Source organism: Cavia porcellus, unplaced genomic scaffold (genome assembly GCF_034190915.1).
Source record: "Cavia porcellus strain 051 isolate PalLab524CR breed Dunkin Hartley unplaced genomic scaffold, mCavPor4.1 scaffold_7, whole genome shotgun sequence".
NCBI classification, from domain to species: domain Eukaryota; kingdom Metazoa; phylum Chordata; class Mammalia; order Rodentia; family Caviidae; genus Cavia; species Cavia porcellus.
In genome coordinates this window covers 84040117-84064742 of record NW_026947490.1, presented here as the reverse complement: position 1 = coordinate 84064742, position 24626 = coordinate 84040117, and positions in this window count along the sequence as shown.

The following is a 24626-nucleotide window of genomic DNA, read 5'->3' as shown; positions in this document are numbered from 1 at the left end:
AGCCTGCAGGAACTTTCTCCCTGACTTGGGGGACAGAACGGCTCCCCACTGGACCAGAGACCAGGCCAGAAGGGTGAGTAACAGCTGAGGCTGAGAGCTCCGCCCAGCCTGCTGGAACTCTCACCCTGACCTGGGGAGCCAGGCTGGTTTCCCACCAGATCCAGGGACCAGCCCAGTTCAGAGACTATAGCAGCTGCAGCTGGGAGCTCCGCCCAGCCTGCAGGAACTTTCTCCCTGACGTGGGGGACCAGACAGGCTCCCCACTGGACCAGAGACCAGGCCAGAAGGGTGAGTAACAGCTGAGGCTGAGAGCTCCGCCCAGCCTGCGGGAACTCTTGCCCTGACCTGGGGAGCCAGGCTGGTTTCCCACCAGACCCAGGTACCAGCCCAGTTCAGAGACTATAGCAGCTGCAGCTGGGAGCTCCGCCCAGCCTGCAGGAACTTTCTCCCTGACGTGGGGGACCAGAACGGCTCCCCACTGGACCAGAGACCAGGCCAGAAGGGTAAGAGTAACAACCGCTGCAGGGAGCTCCGCCTAGCCTGTGAGAACTTTCGCCCTGACCTGGGGACCCAGGCCAGTTCCCTACTGGACTCTGGGACCAGCCCAGTTCAGAGACTATAGCAGCTATGGCTGGGAGCTCCGCCCAGCTTGCGGGAACTTTGTCCCTGACTTGGGGGACTAAACTGGCTCCACACCAGACCAGAGACTAGACCGGAAGGGTAAGAGTAACATCAGCAGCTGGGAGCTCTGCCCAGCCTGTGGGAACTTTCCCTGTGACCTGGGGACTCAGGCCAGTCTCTACCAGACCAGGGGACCAGGCCAGATTACAGATGGTGGCAGCAGTGGCTGGGAGCTCAGCCCAGCCTGAGACACTCTTCCTGGCCTGAGGAGCAGGCCATGGTTCCCTGCTGGGTCCAGTGAGTGGGGCCATCTCAGGGTACCCCATCCCAGGCTGGTGGATCTCTCTCCCACTCATGGAACAACACTTGAAGCTTCCAAATACAGGAAAATGATAAAATGAAAGTCTAAAATGCAATCTCAAACATCCAGCCCATCCCAAGAAAGCCCAGGAGCCATGTGCATAGAAGAAAAAACATGCCACATGACTGTAATACCTGAAATAATGGTAAGCGAAATAAGAAAGCAAGCATGGGAAGTCCTGAAGGAATTCAAACTAGAAATATTCTCTCAGATGAAAGAAGAATTGATAAAAGAAATGAAGCAGATAATAAACATAGCTAAAGAAGAGGCAGTTTAAAAATTAGAGGAACTAAATGGAAGGATAGAATCCCTGGATGAACAGTATAGTAAGCAAACAGAATGCATAAAACAGATGCAAAGAGATATACAGGAAATCGAAAACTCCATTGACAATTGTAAAAACCGCCTCAATGAATGTGAAGATAGAATCTCAGACCTCGAAGACAAGATTGCAACAAGTGAACAGGAAAGAACAGATCTTTTAAAAATAACAAGAAATCAGGAAATAACAATTCAACACCACAAAGATGACACAAAGAGAAACAACATAAGATTGATAGGGATAAATGAAAAAGAAGGGGACAACATAAAGGATGTCAAGAGGATATTTAGAGAAGTAATAGCTGAAAATTTCCCAGACATGAGATTGGAAACTGATACCAAGATCAATGAAGCATATAGATCTCCAAATAGTCATAACCAAAATAAATCTACACCCAGATATATAATAATGACATTCTCAGAAATTGAACAAAAGAATAGAATATTAAAGGCTGTCAGAGAGAAAAGACAGATCACCTATAAAGGACAACCTATCAGAATTACAGCAGACTTCTCAGCACAAACAATAACTTCAAGAAGAGCATGGAGTGATGTATTTCAGATCCTAAAAGAAAATGATTTTCAACCTAGGCTGATGTACCCTGCAAAACTGTCCTTCAAATTTGATGGAGAAATACTATACTTCCATGACAAAGATCAGCTGAAAAACTTCATGATTACCAAGCCAACCCTGCAAAGAATACTGAAAGACAGCCTAGATACATTTAAGAAAAAAACCAGTAAACAAAGCAGACAGTTGAACAGAGCAGAATGATAAACATGCAAAGCCATAAAGATAATATGTCAACAATAAACGAATTTATAACAGTTCGTACTATTAATGTAAATGGTCTCAATACACCAATTAAAAGAATCAGACTGGCAGAATGGATCAAGAAACAAAATCCAACCATATAGTGTTTACAAGAAACCCACTTAACTCAAAAGGATATTCACAGAATCAAAGTCAAAGGATAGAAAAGAACATTCCATGCAACAGGAACCCCAAAAAAAGCTGGAGTAGCTATTCTGTTTGCAGACAAAGTGAACTTCTAGCAAATAATGATAGATAAATAAGGTCACTACATGCTGGTTAGGGGGATAACTCCAAGAGGAAGATATAACTATCTTAAATATATATGCACCAAACTCCAGAGAACCCAGTTATATAAAACAAGTACTAACAGAAATGAAAAACCAAATCAGTAGTAATACAATTCTGACAGGAGATCTTAACACACCACTGACACCAATGGACAGATCAACCAAAAAGAAAATCAATAAAGAAATAAAAGAACTGAACTGCACCTGTGAACAAATGGACTTAATAGATATATACAGAGTATTCCACCCAACAACAACAGAATACACATTCTTTTCAGCAGTACATGGGTCATTTTCTAAAATAGACCATATATTAATTCACAGAACATATTTAAATAAATGCAAAAGTGTTGAAATTATCCCTTGCATGCTATCGGACCATAACACCATGAAATTAGTAATCTTTAGTTTCTGTCAGGATATTTTGCCAGTGTTCAATGGAGTTTTTAGTCTCCTGGTTATCTCTTTGGATCTGTTTCATGTATTCTAAGTTATGTTTAAATTCTTCTTCAGAAGTTTCTCTTTCTTTTCTGATTTCCTCAGTTCTTCCATCTGTGTCCTGTTGGGCGGGGCTTGTCATTTCTTTAATTAATCCCTTTATATCTTGCCTCACTTGGATCAGGAGTAAAGCTTTAAGTTCATCTATGAGGTCATGGAGGTATTTTCTAATTTTGACTGATGCTATTTCCAGTATTGGATGGTGACTGTGCTTGTTCTCTTCAGTGTTTACTTCTGGGCTTATTTTCTCATGTTGGGCAGCTGAATATTTTTTTTTTTTTATTTTTATCTCTTGTCATGTTTCTGGTTTCTTTCAAACTGGAGTGTCCTGGGGGTCTCTGGCCCTCTCCGTATTGCTTAGGGCCTTTCAGAAGCATGCTGACTTGAGTTTTTGCTGTTGTCCCCAATTTGCTGTTATCTGGGGTAGGCAGCGATGCAGGGACGGTGCAGGCTAGCCGGCAGCCTCTGTGCCAGTCAATCCATAAATTAGGCTGTATTTTCTGGATGACACAGAGTTGCGACAATTTTGTATCTGCTTATTGAGCCCCAAGGAAAGGCTTGGTTCAGCCCCAGGAGATCCTGCCAGTTCTCTCTGTGCCAGAAGCAGCGGACTAGTGTCACTATGGCATGGGGTTCTGCCCAAATCCCAGCTGTTCTCTTCTAGACCTCTCTGTGCCAGGAGCACCAGGGCAGCAGGTCTGCCCAAATCCAGGATGTCTTCCATTAGTTTTCTGTATGATGCTGAAGCCAACACGGCGTCAGGCTCTGCCCAATTTCAAGATGTCCTCCACCAGACCTCTCTACAGGGGTGACTTGGTGGTGTCACTGAGCCACAGGTTCTACCCAACTCTAAGATATCTTCCACCAGACTCTTTGTGTTATTGATGTCCCTGTGGTGGCGGGCTCTGCCCAGTTCCAAGGTGTTCTCTGGCCACCCCCAGCAGCTGTGGGACCCAGTCCCCAATACTCACCAGGGCTCGGTGCAGGTCCTCCTCTTGAGTCTACTGCACACCACGTCGCTTGCCCTCACTGTGCTCCCAGCACAGCGTGGAATGGTCAGAAAACTGCACTGCATTTGGCTTTGGAGCTCCAGAGCCTTTCACAGTATCCTCTGGTGCAGTGGGACAGTCCTGGCTGCTTCATGGGGTCCTGAGTCTCAATTTCCAGCAGTCACCAAAAGGCAACACAGCTTTTCCTGTTGGGTCTACTGGTCAGTTTGCTGCATTAAAGGCTCGGGATCAGCTTTGCAATCTCAGCAGGACTTTAAATCCTCCAGCCATGCTGTCTTGGTTAATAAGAATCATTTTCCATTCACCTGGCCCACTCCATGTTGTCATATTCTAGCATCTAATATGATTTCTCCAGAGAGACTCTCCGCCCAATCCCCTAGCAAGCTGCCATTTTAGGATCTCCCAAATATCCCTCCTAAGATCGTGCTTTTGTCCACAGCTACAATCCTTGTCATTTTGAGTCCATGGGCTCAGTTTCTATCAGATTCTCTACAATGATTTCTGCTTGGCTATTGCTAATAATCTTGCTGTCTACCTAATAACGGTGCCTCTGAATAAGAGATTTTCTTTTAAGTGTGCTGATGGAGTTTTTAATTACCAATTACATACCTATCAAGATTTAATATGATGGGTGTATCTGACATCAAGTGTATAATTTTTGTTTCTAAGTACCAATCTTCTGACTTATCTGAGCCTGTTTCACTCTTTAGAAATAATTGGAAATCTAGCACTAGCAGGTTCCATATGATTTTCCTCCATATTAATTGGCACACTCTTTCTGTGACTACCTCCACAGTGCATTGGCACTTTATTGGTTCTCATATTAAAGAAATTTTGTTATGAATGCTCTGGATTCCTGAGTGTTTTTGTATGTGCAAGAAGAGATGGTAACTGAAGTTTTGCCATTCTGTATTTATGTTACTGAACTTTCTATCACTGTGATAAAATATCTGAAAAATTTATATACTGGAAATGGAATTCTTAGTGGAGATGCATTTTATCCCATGTTTTCTGAAGATCAGAGCATGTGAGGAATGTGAGACAGAGCACAGTCACTGACTTCATATTGGTACGGATGTAGAATAGACATGAAGCAGCTACATCAAAGGACGAAGGTTCCGAGGGCACTATATGTGTGCATCTGTGTGTCTGTGTTTCTATTTCTGTGTATTTGTGTGTGTGTGTGTGTGTGTGTGTGTGTGTGTGTGTGTGTGTGTGTTTATGTATTTGTGAGGACACAGGGATTCTACATTCCTCCCAGGAGTCCTTTCTCCCTTCTTTCTCTGCACAATTCATGACCTGTGTCACAGTGAAGTTCAGAATACATGTTCCTTATGTTCAAGTGTCTGTCTCTACATGGTTTTTGTGTCTTTGTGCATAGCAATCTGACTCTCTGTGTCTTTCACACAGTGATGCACAGCAGAGTCCTTAAGATCACAGAGGGCAGCTGGCAAAAACAGACTCTTGGACTGACCTGTGGAGTTGAAGGCATTGCAATGAATCCATGCCTGTAGTAAGCACAACCTCCACAACCTGTGTGTACAAGTCAGTTCCAACCCCAGAAATTGCTCAGGATGACATGTAAGAGACAACACATGCTGATAACTGACAGTGTTATGTCAAAAGCTAGTACAAAATTATTGCCTATTGACAGGAGAAACCCTGTACTGCTGCATTCCATCCAAGTAGATCACTCAGAGATGGCATACCTCACATGTCCTGTATCCAGCTCAGATGAACCTATGTCCAGCTATCACACGATCTGTCCTCTCTCTGTCACATAACCCTTCATGTTCCCCAGGCAATCACCAGGATTGTTGTTTTAAGATCCAGAGAAAGCCCTTAGTACTCTGGCAGTGTCTCCTTGATTAGGAAGTGGCCCTTGCAGGGGGCTTAAGCCTGGCATTGTTGAAATTTACCTGTGGTCATTTTCTCTGGACAGGTATGTCTGATTCACGACCCAAGGTGTAAAAGGTACATTTATAGGTCCCTACTACTTCTTGGGCTGACTCCTCTTGTTTCAAATCCAGTGTACTCAGGACCATATTTCATGGTTCCATGTTCCCTTTAATATGAGAATTCAGAAAAAAAAAGATGTAAAGTTGTAAAACCTTTTAAATTCCAACCTGGATTACCTAGAGTCTACCTTGTGCTCCTAGAGATTTGTTATCCATCTGTGGAGAAAATAACTTCTCTGGCTCAGACACCTGATGGCATTACCCAAGGAAAACCAGGACATTTGTGAATGAAGGAGTCCTATATTTCTGCAGATTTTCACTACCAGGGCCACTTATAGAAGAAAGATAAGTAAAGGATTACAGTCTTTAAAGACTTCTAATTTTAGATAATTCAAGGATTCAAGCCCTGATTGAACATGTCACTTTTTGGAAACTGTTCTTTATTTAGGTGTAGGGCAGGTCCCCTCTTAAGTTACCTTCTCCTCTCTCCACTGCAGGAAGAGACCTGTCTTGATCTTGCACATCTCCCAGTGTGTCTCTTACACACTGCAAAAGGTGACACAGTATCGGCACATTTCTCCAGTGACCGCTGTGCTGTGGTTTCAGGGCCATCAATTGAAGGTAGCAGTTGTCTCAGTAAAGTTCATCTCCACAAAGGATTCCTGTATTCTGCAGGTCACATTCTCACCAGGAACGACACAGTGCTGGCACAGTGGGCTGCAGATATTGGTATTTCCATTCATGAACTCAGAAATCAGGATAGACATGAAACAAACATTCTTGAGACTGTCAGGTGTGTGACCATTTGGTTGAAGGAACATGCCTGTCAGGTGTGTCCTTCTGGGTCTGCGATTCTAGCAGCACCCCATGGCACACCTGGTTGTCCCAAATGCCCAGAGGAGATAAAACTTTCAGTGATCACTAAGCGGAGAGGGAGAAATGGGCTTGAGGCTTTGTGCACTCTGAGCGTTGGATGGATGGTGGTGGTGGCAGAAGCTGCTCAAGGCTGTTCTCTCCTTTGCTGTCTGCACCTTCACCTAGTTGTGTCAGATGATCTTGGGTCCTGCAGCTTCTTCAGCTCTAATCCTCTCTTATGCTAGACACTCTGTGCTAGACACTGTGAAAGTTATTATTCACTAGGATTAACTATCATGTGACAACCACAAAAAAGTCTAGGGATTTGAATCATTATCACATGACAACTGTTCCTTTCTGTGGCACAGCCCATTTGCTTCCATCTATTTCACCTACAAACTATTGTTACTCCACAAAATCATATTTCAATGCTGAGTTGGTGTACTGTACTTGGAATTCTTTATCTTCATATAGGATCCATTTCAAAATTTCCTTCCTGAGCATCTTCCATCTGAACCAATATCTGTATCCATTTCTCAAGAATCCTCTTTCCCCCCTGTCATGGCCCTGCATGATATTTATTAATATTTCCCTTGAGATTTAGAGAGCTTCTGGAGGTAACATGTGGCCATTTTGGTTCCTAGGAGCATGATGTGACTTCCTCATCATCTTCTCCTGTCCTCCAGTCATCCAGCATCTCCTTAACAGGGCTCCCTACACTGTGGTTCTGAAGCACGTGCTATACCACGGTGCAGACTTCTGCAGGGGTTCTGGCCTCTCCTGCCTCTCCCGGTTAATGGGTGATCATTCAGTCTGCAATTTTATTACTTTAATTGGTTAATGACAAGTGGGTGATGTTTATTTTATCCAGATTTTTAAAAATTTGAGTATGTGGGTAATAATATTGTAATTGTTTACAAATTGGAACAAAAGCTAGGTAAAACTTCAGTAGCAAAATTTGAACTCTTATTTGAATCAGGGTTCTAAGATCAATAATTGAAAATGACATTTGCATATCCATGCCTGAAGACACAATAACAGAGACAAAACATAGGAAAATTCATGAAAAGTTTTAGAAAATTCTGGGATATGTTGTTAGCTGTAATTAAGAACATCCAGCACAGAGGATCTGGGTAAATCTCAGGTGATGACATTTTCTGGAAGATGTCCTTGTTTTGTCCTGTTAACAAACAATACACCTGGGATATCATATCAGGAACAGGAAATCTCAGTCCTGTACCACAGGACAAATCAGCAATGATGCCAGTCCAAATCAGGTGCAGACCAGGAGGAAATGGAGGTGCATTTGAATTCCCAGGATAAGTGTGACAGTGAGACCTATGGTCACATTTGAGGGACAGTGGCCTGTGTGTGAAAATCTTATCTTAGCTCTGCTTTCAGGAGAAAGGCAACTTTGAGATGTGTGTGTGCAAAGCTTTGTTCTATTCATTATAAACCTGCTTGAAAGAAAACTATAATCTTATGACATTTACTAGCTATACAGTTGTGTTTGAATATTTTAGGAAAAGGTTGATATATATGACTGATAAAGAATTAATTGAGGCAACCTGAGATAAAGCAAAGAAAATGTATGAAGGCAGAACTATGAGAATCCATTTAAGAAAGTAAATATGATGACACTGAAGTACTTAATATTGTATATGAGATAGAGACAGAGATGCAGGGAAACAGAGAGAGAAGAGAGAGAGAAGGAGACAGAGAGACAGGAGAGAGGAGAAAGAGAGGGACAGGAGAGAGAGAGAGAGAGAGAGATAAATGGCTACATTGTATTATGCTGTATTTATACATCCCTAATTTCTAGACTCTACAAGAGAAGTGCAGGACAAAGTGCTAGTCAATGCACTATCACAGGATGAGAACACTGAAATCTCTGGACGTTGCTCTGAGTTCAGCCACACTGACCCCTCCCTTCCTTGTTGAGGTCTCCCTGTGCTGCTGGGCCTGAACCTGGGGACCTGGTCTTCTGATGGGGGCAGAGGAGAAGTGAGGGCTGTGAGTTCTCAGAACTTAGAAATAGGAACATGATGCATTTAATTTACTAAAATGAATCATTTGTTTCTGAATGAGACAAGTCCTTGGCATCCAGAAAATATTAGTCATTCATTTTAGATGATGATTATTTGCCATATTAAAGGAAGAAATTTTATAGATGAATCTAGAGCAAAACTGCTGGATTGTGGGGGAGAAAACTTTTTTCAGCACAATGAAAGAGACCCCCATAGGAAAGAAGAGTAGCACAATATGAGCAATGATTCCTGTCAATACCTACATGACAGACATGGAGGGATTTAGAGATGTAGAGGTGGAAATGGCTTGGGGTAGGGAGTGTCATGCCAGATTCTGTAAGAACATCCTTAACAACACGGCATTAGTACTTGAAGATGGTTTTTTAGTTTGGTGGTCTGAGAACACCCTGCTAGTTAAAAGCACTCCAGGTTTATGTCTGGATTCGAACTGAGGTTTTTCTCTGTCTTGCACTGTAAAACATAACTTTCTTTGGAGGTCATGGAGTTCAGTTGCAGGTAAAAATGGTTCTTATTTGTGTCAGCAGGGAGGGAGATGCAGCTTTGAAAGTCAGGTTGTATTTTGTGCTTCCAAACAAACATCCCATCCACTGTAGATCTTTCCACAGCTGCTGGTGGATCTAAATCCGGTAGTAACTGGAGACAGAATATCTGGTGACAGTGCAGTGAGGCACAAAATCTCCTCAGCTTCAGCAGGCTTTATCCTGACTCCCAAAGTGTCAGATCAAACAGCACACCTGAGGACAATGGGGGTTCCATAGCCAGGCCTCTTAAGTATCTAGAGACCCCAGGACTCTTACTCAGGGAAGTGGGCATCAGGCACAGTATGGTCCAGATTGATTGAATGTTGCCTGCACGATGAAGACCTCACCAATAGCCTAGCTGCACACAGGAATTTATTCTTCTAGCCCCTAGCCTAATTTTCATGTATGTGCTGAAAGGAGACATAGAGGATGCTGAGACAGGGTTGCTGTCACTTATTAAAGATCTGGCATTACTGTGTATGGGAGCTTTCCTGCCTGGCTTTGATCATGTGAGACTTCTCCATGCCTAAGTTGTACTGTGTTCAGTGACTTTGCACAGGTGGTTGATGCAGTTGATGGGCATGGAGAGCACATGTTGAGGCTTTCCCTCTTGTCTTCTATTGTTGAAGAAATTCCAATGTCAAAGCAAGTAGAAGGATCTTTGCACTGAGGAATCTAGCAGGCAAATGTAGTGATCTCAATTCCAGTGGAATGAATGGCTATAGTGTGTATATTACCCATGAAGAGACAGCTTTGAACTCTATTTAAATAGTTTACTAGCAAGAATACAAGGCAGATGGCAGGTTATTAAATGATTGGCTGGCTGAATCGAATTAAGTCATATATTGTCATGCACGTTCACTCTAAATAAATTTCTTACAAGAAATCATTTAAAGTAATGTAGGAACATCCTCAGGAAAAAGAGAGGGGACTTGAATGGAGCAATCAAATTTTAAAAGTATTCTTGATTATATCACTTTGCTCAAGCCAAAGTCCTTGAAGCAAGTTGTAAACAAGATACATGGTTTCTTAACTGAAGAAATCACAAGCTAGGAATAGTCAGATTGATCAGTACACTATCAGTGGTAAAGCAGCTGACTCGATTAATATGGTGCTTACACAAAGAGAAGCAAGAGGATAGGCAGAGGCCACTATTTGATAATTCTGTTGCTATCATGTATGTAAGTTTGGTATGAGAACTGTCCCATTACTATTTTATAATTGTGCCCTTACCCTGTGAGACCATCAGACTGTGCCTGCAATTACAATGTCCAGAGAACACTTCATGCAGATGCCTTGCTGGAGGAGGTGCACAATGTGCATTCCCCATCTGTCTGATATTGTAATGGTCTACCCCCAGCAGATATGGGTTTTTCAGAATGCATATCGATTACGTCTCCAACATCTCCCTCATTCATCTCACTTCATTATCATGTGTACTCCACATCTTTAGCTTAGATCTTCTATGTTCTTTTTAGTGACTTTTTAAAGAATTGTTGATGATTTTAAAAACTTATCCAATGTCTCTTACTTATCCCTTCTGTGCCTGTGTCAGTTATTAGGTTGAATGTGTTTGTTATCCACCATGAAGCCACACTGTGTGATTCACTTTGAGGCTTTTGGGTTCTTACTCTTCAGTACCACATGGATGAGTTTTTGCAGAATTGGGAATTCTGGGAAAAATTCTCATGGATTGCCTTCTTGGGTTTCTATTTGTGTTTCTCTGTTTTTTTGTTGTCTTTTTGTTTGTTTGTTTGTTTGTTTTGGCTTTGTGTTGAGAGTAGTTAGATTATTGCAGTGGACTTTTATTGAAGAGATGTCTTTGGCTAATTTCTATTTTTCAGCCATGTTCCCTGTATGAGATTAGTCAGTAGCCTTTGCCTTTGCCCAAGATTTAGACACCTCCATTTAATTCTTATTTGAGGTTGTAGCATGCTCAGTCTCACACACATTTCTCCTGGGGTTGGGCCACAGTATTATTAATGACACCAAGTTCACATAGATATTTGCATGTCAAAGAATGTCCATTCATAGCAATACTTATGTTACTTTGGTACAGTAATTAAGTCAGTATCCATTATGTCATTAAATGCAAAATGAATATCAATCCTAAGGATCAATTGATTGAAAAGAGTACTTTATTTATGGTATAAACACTAAGAGAAACAAAATATTCATCTGCAATGAACCTAAAGTAAATACTAAATGGAATTTGCCTCTATAAAATTAGAATACGATTCAAGGAAAATACTATAATGTATATTAGTTATGTAAATATTCACGGGGTTCAATAGGCACACTAGTCAAGGTGGAGTTGTGTGAAACAGAGAAAGCAAAAACAATTTAAAAATTAATAAACAGGATATGAAATATGTTAGTATTATTTAGTATATACAGATAGGTGATGGGGTCTTGAGAACCTGATCATGGCTTGATTCATCTTCTCATGGAACAGTGGATTAGTAAGTTGTTGCCAAGATATTTCATTATAAGGTGGGCTATTTTCTTGACCACTTAGTGTCTCACCCAAGATATCACCTTTGTGTGCAGACCCAGTGTGAAGTGCTCTCCTTAAATAGCATAAGCTTGTGCCAAGCTCTTGGTTTGTTATAAAAATGATGACAATGAACCCCAATTCTTCAGAACTTACTCACTCTGTCCTTCAATTCTGTTGCAATAGACTCAGATACAGCTATTTGCTCACTAATGCATTTGAACTAAGCCAAGATATTAATGAGTTGGACTTGTGTGTCACAAGAAATTTTATTTTTTTTACTTTATTTATTAATATTAAGAAGAAAAGGTAAAACAAATTTTCACAACAAAATAATGAAAAAAGTAACAATTGTTAATAAATTACACAACATTATCTTTAGTCACTCAAGTAAAAATATGGGCATAAAAATTACCTCAATCAATATTAGCACAACCTTTCCTATTCAGTAAACTAAGTGACACTAATGGTATAACTAACTTGCACTTTTTTTCTTTTCCCTTCTATCCTTTCTCTTTTCCCCTATCTTAGTTTCTTCTTTTTATTAAACAATTTCCTTCCATTTCACAGTGACTATTGTATATTTTGAAACTTATGGTTTCACATATGTCACTGTGGTGTGATGTTTTTAAATCCTTCTGGGAAGATACACAGAAGGGTAATACCTGGGTTTAGTGGGACCTCTAATCCTAATTTTTTGAGGAATCTCCACACTGATTTCCGCAGTGTTTGTACTAAACTATTCTCTAACCAACAGTTTTAAAAGGTTTCTTTTTCCCTACAGAACCAGGAGCATTTTTTATTGGTTGATATATTTTTTTAAAAAATTAAATGATTTTTAATGAATAAGGGAGAGGATGAGATAAAAGGGGGCATAACAACATAACAATACAGGTTAAAGCATAACACTTTCAGCAACCTAGTGCTTCACCACCAAATAACCCGACTTAATAGTAGTTACCATACTGTCTTTTTCTTTGAAATATTTGAATACAACTTCATATGCTATAGTATCAAATATATGAAGACTGTGTAACACCATTCAAGTGGATGAAAGCATTGTAGAGTATTTAGAACCAGCTAACAGAAAAAAAATGATCAATGGTTTCAATGTTATCTCTTTGCCTATAGCAATTTTGTTTATACTAACACATATGATAAAGTCCAGCAAGTTACAACATAATAAAATCAATGGAGACAGAAAAACTATAGTTTGGTACGGCTTTAAGACAAGATATTATTAAATCAGCACTAGCTGTTATTATGTCTTATTTTCTTCAAAGTGGTTGTTCATTGCATCACAGGCCATGATATCAAACAGCCCAGAATAAAGCCATTCCAAGTAATGAGTGACAATTTTATAAGGCTTCAAGGCCATGTAATGGGGAGTCATAGTTATCATGTACTTTTATATATTTGATTCATTTCCTACACTAGGGAAACTATTCGGAGTTCACAGATGCGATTTTGATTTAGTTCACTTATGAGTATGGTTTCAAGCTGCGCCCATTTATTGATAAATACCTCAATGTGATCCTTCTTTATAGCTGAGTAGTACTCCATTACATAGAAGTTCCACAACTTTTTTATCCATTCCTCGGTTGATGGGCATTTGGGTTGATTCCATGATCTAGCAAATACAAATTGTGCTGCTATTAACATAGGTCCACATATCACTTTGGTATGATGCTTTCAGTTCTTCTGGGAAGATGCCTAGTAGTGGAAGAACGGGAACAAATGGGGCTTCCAAACCCAGCTTTTTGAGAAATCTCCAGACTGACCTCCACAAAGGTTGTACCAATCTACACTCCCACCAACAGTGTAGGAGAGTTCCTTTTTCCCCACAGCCTCTCCAGCATTTGTTGTTGTTGATTTTCTTGATCGTGGCCATTATTTCAGGAGTGAGATGGTATCTCAGTGTGGTTTTAATTTGCATTTCCCTAATAACCAATGATGATGAACATTTTTTCATGTATTTATTTGCCATTTGTATTTCTTCCTCTGAGAAGAGTGTATTCATCTCAGATGCCCATTTTTGGAATGGGTCTTTGAATTTTGGGGGTCTGATTTTTTTTAATTCTTTATATATTTTAGACAAAAGTCCTTTGTCTGAGGGGGAGTTCATTAAGATCATTTCCAAGTTTGTGGGTTTTCTTTTCACTATGCTGGATATTTTTTTTTACTTACAAAACTTTTTAATAAGAGGTAATCCCAATTATTGATTCTGGGAGGTATTTCCCGTCCAGTTTGAGTCCTGTTCATGAATTCTCTACCTACCCCTATGTCTTCAAGTTTTCTACCTAATTTGTCTTCCAATAGATTTAGTATTTCTGTTTTAATATTTAGATCTTTAATCCATTTAGATTTTAATTTACTACATGGTGATAGGCTTGGGTCGAGTTTTAGTTTTCGGCATATGTAGAGCCAGTTTTTCCAACACCATTTATTAAAAAGACTGTCGTACTTCCAGTGAACCTGCTTGGCTCCTTTATCGAAGATAAGGTGGTTGAGTGTGTTTGTAGTTGCGGTTGTATCTTCTAATCTATTCCATTGATCCTCTGCTCTGTTTTCATTCCAGTACCATGTTGATTTTAATAATTTTGCTTTGTAGTATAACTTCAAGTCATGGATTGTGATGCCTCCTGCCTTGCCTTTGTTGCTTAAAATTGCCTTTGATATTCTAGGTCTCTTCTGGTTCCAGATAAACCTTAGGAGTGATTTCTCTAGATCTATAAGGTATGTTGATGGTATTTTTATTGGGATTGCATTGAATCTGTATAACAGTTTTGGGAGAATGGCCATTTTCACAATGTTTATTCTTCCTATCCATGAACATGGGATGTCTTTCCATTTTCTGAGATCATCTTCAATTTCTTCCTTCAGTGTATTATAATTTTCCCTGTATAGGTCTTTCACTTCTTTTGTAAAAGTAATTCCTAAATATTTCATTTTTTGGTTGCTAGTGTGAAGAGTGTGGCTTCTCTTATTTCTCTCTCTGTGATTTTGTTGTTAGTGTAAAAGAATGCTATTGATTTCTGAGTATTGATTTTGTACCCAGCTACATGACTGAATTTATTTATTATATCTAAGAGTCTTTCAATGGAGTTTAGGTGGTCTTCCATGTAGTGCATCAAGTCATCTGCAAATAATGACTATTTAACTTCTTCTTTTCCTATCTTTACCCCTTTTATTTTTCTCTCTTGTCTAATTGCTCTGGCTAGTACTCACAGTAATATATTAAACAGGAGTGGTGTTAAAGGACATCCTTGTCTTGTGCCTGATTTTAAAGTAAAGGCTTTCAATTTTGGGCCATTTAGTATGATACTGGCTTTTGGTTTGTCATAGACAGCCTTTATTGTATTGAGGTAAAGACCATCTATTCCAATTTTCTGTAGAGTTCTTGTCATGAAAGAATGTTGTACCTTATTGAAGGCTTTTTCTGCATCTATGGAAATGATCATGTGATTCTTACATTTGGCTTTATTTATATGATGAATTACATTTATTGATTTACATATGTTGAAACATCCCTGCATGCCTGGGGTGAATCCCACTTGGTCATGGTGTATAATCTTCTTGATGATTTGCTGCATCCTGTTTGCCAATATTTTATTGAGGATGTTTGCATCTGTGTTCATTAGGGAGACTGGTCTGTAATTCTCTTTTTTGGTTGGGTCTTTCCTGGGTTTTGGTAGTAGAGTAATATTTGCTTCCAGGAATGACTCGGGAAGAATTGCTTCCCTTTCAATTTCATTGAAGATTTTAAGGAGTGTAAGTATTAGGTCTTGTTTGTATTTCTTGTAGAATTCTGCAGTAATCCGTCTGGTTTGGGCTGTTCTTTGTAGGTAAGGAATTAATTACATGTTCAATTTCGTTGATAGAGATTGGGTTATTCAGAAGTTTTACATCCTCTTGGTCTAGTTTTGTACTTCATATATTTCTAAGAATCTGTCTATTTCTTCTGTGTTATCAAACTTTTGAGAGTAGAGATTTTCGAAATAGGTGTTGATGATCTTCTGTATATCTATAGAATCTGTAGTGACTTCACCTTCTTCATTTCTTATTGCATGGATTTGAGCTCTTCCTTCCCTTCTTTTAATAAGGTTGGCTAGAGGCTTATTGATTTTATTTATTCTTTCAAAGAACCAACTTTTTATTTGTTGATTCTTTTGATTGTTTTCTTAGTCTATTGCATTGATTTCTACTCTGATTTTTATAATTTCCTCTCTTCTTTTGGCTTTGGGCTGAACTTGCTCTTCTTTTTCTAGCTGTTTGAGGTGTAGCATCATGTTATTTATTTGTATTCATTCTGTTTTCCTGATGTGGGAGATCAGTGCAATAAATTTTCCTCTGAGGGTGGCTTTCATTGCGTCCCATAGATTCCTGTAAGTTGTATCTGTATTTTCATTTGTTTGTAGGTATTGCTTAATTTCTTTTTAAATTTCCTCTGTGACTCACTGATTACTCAGGAGTGTGTTATTCAGTTTCCATGTGTTTGTGGGATTTTTGCAACATCTTTTATCATTGATTACTAATTTCATGGTGTTATGGTCTGATAGCATGCAAGAGATAATTTCAACACTTTTGCATTTATTTAAATATGTTCTGTGAATTAATATATGGTCTATTTTTGAAAATGACCCATGTACTGCTGAGAAGAATGTGTATTCTTTTGTTTTTGGGTGGAATACTCTGTATATATCTATTAAGTCCATTTGTTCACAGGTGCAGTTCAGTTCTTTTATTTCTTTATTGATTTTCTTTTTGGTTGATCTGTCCATTGGTGTCAGTGGTGTGTTAAGATCTCCTGTCAGAATTGTATTACTACTGATTTGGTTTTTCATTTCTGTTAGTACTTGTTTTATATAACTGGGTGCTCTGGAGTTTGGTGCATATATATTTAAGATAGTTATACCTTCCTCTTGGAGTTTTCCCCTAACCAGCATGTAGTGACCTTATTTATCCTTTCTAATCATTATTGGCTTGAAGTTCACTTTGTCTGCAAACAGAAAAGCTACTCCATCTTTTTTTTGGGTTCCTGTTGCATGGAATGTTGTTTTCTATCCTTTGACTTTGATTCTGTGAATATCCTTTTGAGTTAAGTGGGTTTCTTGTAAACACTATATGGTTGCATTTTGTTTCTTGATCCATTCTGCCAGTCTGATTCTTTTAATTGGTGTATTGAGACCATTTACATTAATAGTAAGAACTGTTATAAATTGGTTTATTATTGACATATTATCTTTCTGGCATTGCATGTTTATCTTTCTGCTCTGTTCAACTGTCTGCTTTGTTTAGTGGTTTTTTCCTAAATGTATCTAGGCTGTCTTTCAGTATTCTTTGCAGGGTTGGCTTGGTAATCATGAAGTTTTTCAGCTGATCTTTTCCATGGAAGTATAGTATTTCTCCATCAAATTTGAAGGACAGTTTTGCAGGGTACATCAGCCTAGGTTGAAAATCATTTTCTTTTAGGATCTGAAATACATCACTCCATGCTCTTCTTGACTTTATTGTTTGTGCTGAGAAGTCTGCTGTAATTCTGATAGGTTGTCCTTTATAGGTGATCTGTCTTTTCTCTCTGACAGCCTTTAATATTCTATTCTTTTGTTCAATTTCTGAGATGGTCATTATTATATATCTGGGTGTAGATTTATTTTGGTTATGACTATTTGGAGATCTATATGCTTCATTGATCTTGATATCAGTTTCCAATCTCATGTCTCAGAAATTTTCTGCTATTACTGCTCTAAATATCCTCTTGACATCCTTTATGTTGTCCCCTTCTTTTTCATTTATCCCTATCAATCTTATGTTGTTTCTCTTTGCGTCGTCCTGTAGGTGTTGAATTGTTATTTCCTGATTTCTTGTTATTTTTAAAATATCTGTTCTTTCCTATTCACTTGATGCAATCTTGTCTTCGAGGTCTGAGATTCTATCTTCACATTCATTGAGGTGGTTTTTATAACTTTCAATGGAGTTTTCGATTTCCTGTATATCTCTTTGCATCTGTTTTATGTATTCTGTTTGCTTCCTATACTTTTCATCCAGAGTTTCTATCCTTCCATTTAGTTCCTCTAATTTTTTAACTGCCTCTTCTTTAGCTATGTTTAGTATCTGCTTCATTTCTTTTATCAATTCTTCTTTCATCTGAGAGAATATTTCTAGTTTGAATTCCTTCAGGACTTCCCATGCTTGCTTTCTTATTTCGCTTACCATTATTTCAGGTATTTCAGTCATGTGGCATGTTTTTTCTTCTATGCACATGGCTCCTGGGCTTTCTTGGGATGGGCTGGATCTTTGAGATTGCATTTCAGACTTTTATTTTATCATTTTCCTGTATTTGGAAGCTTCAAGTGTTGTTCCAGGTGTGGGAGAGAGATCCACCAGCCTGGGATGGGGTACCCTGCGATGGCCCCACTCACAGGACCCAGCAGGGAACCATGGCCTGCTCCTCAGGCCAGGAAAAGTGTCTCAGGCTGGGCTGAGCTCCCAGCCACTGCTGCCACCATCTGTAATCTGGCCTGGTCCCCTGGTCTGGTAGAGAGTGGCCTGAGTCCCCAGGTCACAGGGAAAGTTCCCACAGGCTGGGCAGAGCTCCCATCCACCGATGTTACTCTTACCCTTCCGGTCTAGTCTCTGGTCCAGTGGGGAGCCCATTTAGTCCCCCAAGTCAGGGAGAAAGTTCTTGCAGGCTGGGCGGAGCTCCCAGCCATAGCTGCTATAGTCTGTGTACTGGGCTGGTCCTGGCTCTGGTGGGAAACCAGCTTGGGTTCCAAGGTCAGGGTGAAAGTTCCCGCAAGCTGGGTTGAACTCCCAGCCACAGCTGTTACTCTTACCCTTCGGTGGGGAGCCGGTCTGGTCCCCCAATTCAGGGAGAAATTTCCAGCAGGTGGTGGTACAAGTGCCTCTATCACTGCTTTTGCGGCCTGGATCTTGCTGGAGTTTTATTCGCTCCCCCATATAACACACCGTTTCAAACTACACATCCATCACGTTAATCACCAACACTCCGCTTCTCCCAGCCACCCGGGCCACAGGCAGCAGCATCCGCTCTCACAAGAGGTTTTAGCGACATCTCTTAGGCAGGCTCTCAAATAGTTGAGCCAAATATATACTCTTTTCTACATGAAGATAATTTTGCCTCTATGCTGAATAACCCTTCAGGTAACATTTCCTCTAATGTTTTACATTCTGTGAATAATAAATTAATTACAATTACTTCTAAGTATTTCTCGACGTTACTATGATTATCATATAGCTATTTAATGCATATCAGGAATTTGTTTTGATGCTCTTGCAGGTTTTATGTCACTAATACTGAACTTATGCATTTTTCTTTGTTGCCATTTCCCGCCTTCTAAATGTTACAATTAATTCTTTTCCAGGAAAAAAAATCTTAGGAGGAAGTGTCCCGCTTACTTGAGGACACACACTAAAGCATTGGGTGAATTATCCCACATATTTCTACTAGGAAATGATCCTCCAGTGAACCAGACAGAGACACAATTATTAAGAATATTTGAATTCAGACTGAAATCTTGAAAAGCCGACACTTTGGAAGTGTGTTTCTCTCAAAGGGTAGGAACAGCAATATGGATATGGGATTGGAATGAGGTTTCCATTTCAGAGAGGATCTTTGTAGAAAGAATACTTAGTTTTTAATGGACAAGTTAATTTGTGTTCATTGTGCACAACATGCTGTTTTGAGATATATCTCCACAATTCCCTCAATGAACCCGTTAACACTTACATTATGTGCTGTAATCAGTACACAGACTTAAGATTTTTCAGACATAAAACCAAGGAAATAGAGTGCTAAGAAAGTGCAGACTAGGACATGGTATAAAAGGAAACCTTGAATCCCTCTTCCCACAAGGTGGCATCAATGTCAAAATAAGACATTATTAGTAAGGGATGCCATGAGCAAATGAAGACCCTAGCGCTGAGGAGCATGCCCCATCTGTGTAATGCCTGTGTCTGGGGACCACTGCGCCTCTAATGATGCGTAGACATTAGAAATCACATCAAAAGAAAGGAAAGAACATTACACTAATTCTGAAGACCGAACAACGCAGAGTACACCTGTATAGTTTTCCTAAAAAGTGTTTCTGAATGTTCTAATAAATTATAAAATACATGTCAACAAAACACTAAAAATGAATGAACATCTGGAGAATTAATTTTAATAAAGAAGAAATCTGAAGTTTCAAAAGTCAAAGAACAGGGTATAATTACAGGCTCTAACATAAGTAAACTCTCAGGGAAGGAATCACGCCACACTTAACATCTAGGATAGATCAAACAATAGTTTTTTTCAAAAGAGAATGCATCATAATTAATGCAATACAACCATTTTTCTATGTTAAAATATAAATAATATAAAATATTCAAAAACAAATTATAAGGGTTTCATATGCATGGAATTGACTGGTGTTGAATTTATTTATTATATTTTAAAGAGAATAAAACAAAAGAGCACAGAACAAAGCAAATCAGAACAGAACAATGCAAACAACACATCACTTCACAACAAAACAACCAGTTATTAACAGTAGCTGCCATAGTGTCTCTTTTCTTTGAAATATTTGAGCATACTTTCATCTTCAAGAATAACGAGATAGTATAAAACCACTCAAGAGAATGAAAGTATTACAGGAATTCATATCAAACAGCAGAAAATGAAATATGGCTACTATACCTTCTCATTTTCCTTAAAATTTGTTTATATTATCACGTATAAGACACAACAGGAAGGGGCCAATCAAAATAGAAGAACAAAAGCATAATAGGATTTCAAAAAAGACAGTGGTAAATCAGCAGTTGCTGCCATAATATCTTGTGCTCTTCAAAGCTGATCATACCATTACACATAATGAAATAAACCAAGACAGAATAAAACCATTCCAAGCTATTAATTGAAACATTATAAGACTTCAAATCAATGTACTGGGAAACCATGATTACCATAAAATCTTATGTACAATTACTATTTCTTACACTAGTGAGACTATATGATATTTAATATGTAAGTTTGATTTATTTCAATTATGAATATGGTCTCAATTTGTATCCAATTATTTATAAATATCTCAGTGTGATCATTCTTTATATCTGAGTAGTACTCCACTGTATAAAAATACCACATAATTTTATCAATTCCTCTGTTGAGGGCCACTAAGGTTGTTTCCAATATCTGGCTATTATAAATTGTGCTGCTATAAACATCAGTGCACATACATAACAGTGGTATAATGTTTTCAGTTCATCTGGGAATAAACTCAGAAGTGGAATTGCTGTGTCAAATGTGACTTCCAATCTCAGCTTTTAGAAGAATCTCCAGACTGACCTCCACAGTCTACACTGCAACTAACAGTGCAGAAGAGTTCCTTTTTCCTTACAGCCTCTCCAGCATTTGTTGTTAGCTTTCTTTATCCTGGCCATTCTTTCTGGATGGAGATGGAATCTCAGGTTCATTTAACTTGCATTTCTCTAATGACTAATGATGACGAACATTTTTTCATGTATTTGTTTGCCATTTGTATTTCTTCATTGAGAACTGTGTATTAATCTCACATGCCCATTTTTAGATTGGGTCTTCGAATTTCGGGGGTCTGATATTTTTAGTTCTTTATATGTTCTAGACAGAAGTCCTTTGTCTGAGGAACAATTCACTAAGATTTTTTTCCCAATTTGTGGATTTTCTTTTCACTGTGTTAGAGTGTTCTTTCAACATGCATAATCTTGTTAATAAGACATGATCCCAGTTATTGATTCTGTGAAGTATTTCCCTTGCGGTTTGGCTCTTGTTCATGAATTTTCCACCTACCCCTATATCTTCAAGATTTATACCCACTATATCTTCCAGCAGATTTATTTTTTCAGTTTTAGTATTTAAAACTTTGATCCACTTGGACTTTAGTTTAGTATAGGGTGATATTCATGGGGCTAATTTTAGCTATACAATACAGAAAGTCAATTTTCCCAGAACCATTTAATAAAAAGACTATCTTTCTTCCAGTCAATGTGTTTGGCCCCTTAACCAAAGACAAGGTGGATAACTGTGTTTGTAGTTGTAGTTGTAACTTCTAATCTATTCCATTGATCTTTAGATCTGTTTTTATTCCAGGACCATGTTGATTTTATTACAGTAGCTTTGTAGTATAACTTTAAGACATGGGAAGTGATACCTCCTGTCTTGCCTGTGTTGTAAAATTGTGTTTGGTATTCTAGGTCTCTTCTGGTTCCAGAGGAGTTTTAGAAGTGATTGCACTAGATCTATGAGGCATGCTATTAATGTTCTCATTGGGATTGCATTAAATCAGTATAATAATTTTAGGAAAATGGCTATTTTCACAATATTTATATTTCCTATCCATGAACAAAGGATGTCTTTCTATTTTCTGAGGTTCTCTTTGCTTTCTGTTTCAGGATATTATAATTTTCACTCAATAGATCTTTTACTTCTTTTGATAGACTTATTCCTAAGTATTTCCTATTTTTTGATGCTAGTGTGAAGGATTTGGTTTATTTCTGTCTTAGTTATATTGTTGTTAGTGTATAGAAATGCTATTGTTATTTTGAGTGTTGACATTGTATCCAGAAAAAATACTATATTGATTTATTATAACTAAGATTCTTTCAATGGAATTTTGAGGGTCTTCCATGTACAGTATCAAGTCATCTTCAAATCATGATAATTTAACTTCTTCTTTTCAAATAACTACTCATTTTATTTCTCTTCTTTGTCTAATTGCTCTGGCTACTGTTTAAAGTAATATGTTGAATAAGAGTGGTGACAATGGATGTCCTTGTTTTGTGCCTGATTTTACAGTAAAGTCTTTCAGGTTTTGACCATTTTATATGATGCTGTTCATTTGTCATAGGTGGCATTTATAATACTAAGTTAAAAACACCTATTACAATTTTCTGTAATTTTCTTGTCATGAATAAGTTTTGGACCTTATCCAAAGCTTTTTTTTTTACATTTCTAAAAATGATCATGTGACTTATTTTTGGCTCTATTGATATAGTGGGTTATATTTATTAAATTGGCTATGTTGAACCATCCCTTCATTCCTGGGATGAATCTCTCCTAGTCGTGGTGTACAATGTTTTTGATGATTTGCTGCATTTTGTTTGCAAATATTTTATTGAGAATCATCTATGTTCATTAAGGAAATTCACCTGTAGTTCTCTTTTTTAGGTGGATCTTTCTCAGGCTGAGGTACCAGAATAAGATTTGCTTCCAAGAATGAGGTAGAAAGAAATGCTTCACTTTCAATTTCATTGAAGAGTTTGAGGAGTGTCGTCATTAAGTCTTCTTTGAATTTCTTGTAGAATTCTGCAGTGAATACATCTGGGTCTGGGCTCTTCTATGTTGGTAAGGATTTAATTACATTTTCAATCACATTAATTGTTGGATTATTCAGCAGTTTTGCATCTTCTTGACCCAGATTTGGTATTGCATATGTTTCAAGGAATCTGTCCATTTTCAATGTGTTATCAAACCTGAGAGTAAGAGGTTTTCAAAACAGGTGCTGGTGATCTTCTGTATTTCCACAGAATGCAGTGATTTTACCTATTGTATTCCTTATTACATGAAATTGAGTTTTGCCTTTCCTTTTTTAATAAGGTTGGCATGTTGCACTGATTACTGCTCTGATCTTTATAATTTCCTACTTTCTTTTGACTTTGGGCTTGCTCTTCTTTTTCTAGATATTTAGGATGTAGAACCAGATTGTTTATTAGGGTTCATTCTTTTTTTGTGAGGTGGGAATTCACTGCAATAAATTTTCCTCTGAGGACTGCTTTCATTACATCTCACAAATTGTGGTAAGTTGTATTTGTATTTTTGTTTTCTTGTATGTATTTGCTATTGATGGAACCCTCTGTATATGTTTGTCAAGTCCGTATGTTAACACGTATGATTCAGTACTGTTATTTCTTTGCTGATTTTCTGTCTGGTTGTTCTGGCCCTTTGTGTCAATGGTGAGTTAAGGTGTCCTGTTATAATTGTGTTATTGCTTATTTGATTTTTGATTTTGTTAATATTGTTTTTTATGGCTGAGTGCTCCCAAGTTTAGTAATATATATATATATATATATATATATATATATATATATATATAATTGTTATCTCCTCCTCTTGTAGTTTCCCCCAAACTAGCATGTAGTGACGTTCCTTATCTCTTTGGATCATTCTTGGTTTGAAGTTCACATTGTCTGTTAACAGAATAGTCACCCCTGGATTTTTTTTTTTGGTGGGGGTTCTTGTTGCATGGATTCTTTTTTTCCCATGCTTTGACTTTTAGTCTATGCATTTCCTCTTGGATTAGATGGGTTTCTTGTAGGCAGCATATGGTTGGATAATATTTTTTTGATCCATTCTGCAAGTCTGTTTCTTTTAATTGGTGAATTAAGGCCATTCACATTAGTGATTGTAACTGTTATATATTGGTTTATTTTCGACCTGTTGTCATGGTTGATGTCTGTGCCCCCAGGCCTCATGCATTTGCATTGTGCATTTGTGCATTTCCATTGTCTAGTGCTTGGATTGATGGTGTTAGTGCTACACCCACCTAGGGGTGGATCCAGGATGTAATTTAATGGCAAGAAGAAGGTGTGTCTTGCTCTTTGTTCATTCCTATTTTTTGTTTGCAGCCACCATGACCTGCAGCCCAGACATGCCTTCCTGCCTTGGAGCCAACTGAGTGTGGACTGAAACATCCAAAAACTGTAAGAAATAAACCTTTCCTTCCCCAACTTTGGGCTTCAGGTATTTTGTCTCAATGACTAATAAAAACTAACTAAGACAGAATTTGGTACTGAGGAGTGG